The following is a 1,424-nucleotide window of genomic DNA, read 5'->3' as shown; positions in this document are numbered from 1 at the left end:
AGGAACAGACAGAGAATAAATTAGACAGATAAATAAAAGATTGTTTATGGTAACAGAAAAATTGCGTTAAAATATATATGTTAGGAAATGTCAGTTGTCTCCCTTGTTGCGCGTTTTTCTCTTGAATGAATTGGCCAATTTCATAAAGGGAATTAAGCAATGTTGGGTGACATTTTCGACGGATGGTCCGTGGGCTCTTGCTGAATTGTTTTTGTAATGCATACTAACACTGATCATGTGATTAATTCATGAGTATAGCCATATGTATAACGCAATTTACATACAGTTTGGTGGGTAAAGTAAATTTCTAAGGAAAAAGAAAAAGTAAAAGCATAATATTGCTCCTCTATTCAGTTGAAAGCGGGACGATATAAATCAGTTTGCTGAATCATAATCTAGTGAAGGTGATCGTCAGGAGGGCGCAGGCGTTGGATGGAGTGAAGGGGAAGCCAGCGCTCGATATAAAAGCCCTCTTAAGGACTCACGGCACTTTGCGAGGGATTTCTCACGATGGTAAAGACCGCTCTCCAACATGAAGTCGAGTCGGCCCTGAGTAAAACGTGCGTCCAGTCGGACGCCCCTTGGAGGCAATATTCCTCACCTAATTTGCTTTTCCAGAAATTCGTGCTGGTGTTGCTGTTGAGCGTGGTCCTTGCTTGGGCGTCTCGGGGATTCCGGGGAAGGCAGGATGTGGAGGTTCCTTCTCCAGCTCCTCCTTCGGCGGTCCCCTCCTCCTCCACATTCACTGGACATAGCTTTTGGCGGGTCCGGCGGCGGGGTTACCTAGCCCCCGATAGTAATAGCGCTGGAGGTACCGGTTACTCCCGTGGCACCGCAAGCGGTACGGCAACGATACAACTGTAACTTGGACGTGCGTCGAACGGGCGGCCTCCCGCGGCGGAAATGGTATGGAAAAGTAAATCTATTAAAACTTGACTAAGATTATGAAAGTGGTAAAGAAATGGTAAAGATTCACATGCAGCTGTCAACAACATCATTAGGATCTATTGAAATCTAAAATGATCTATAAGCGTAGAAAAAAGGAAAACAAACAAACAATTAAAATAATGAGTCATGGGTAAGTTTTCGCCATAGTCTGTCATTTTTTTAAGAAAAAAGCGAGTGTCTTTCCGGATTCACTTGTACCTGTGAAGGTATGATGGAATCAGAAATTATAGATTTGAAGAGACATTGTTCAAAATATGTCTGATCGTTATGATAGGATTGGAAGCCGAAAAGACGTGAATTATTTGGATCGTTGCGCTTCTCATGATATTAGTACTGCCATGGACCTTGATGTCTGAGCACATCTATTTTTCTTACTATAAACATGAACCATTCTCATGAATCTAAACAATACTGCAGGAAACTAAATTTCTTCGCTGCAGACAAATTCAACCTACGAAATATAAATTTTCACTACT

The sequence above is a fragment of the Penaeus monodon genome, chromosome 28 (assembly GCF_015228065.2).
Source record: "Penaeus monodon isolate SGIC_2016 chromosome 28, NSTDA_Pmon_1, whole genome shotgun sequence".
In the NCBI taxonomy this organism is placed as follows: Eukaryota; Metazoa; Arthropoda; class Malacostraca; order Decapoda; family Penaeidae; genus Penaeus; species Penaeus monodon.
This window is presented reverse-complemented; position numbering follows the sequence as displayed.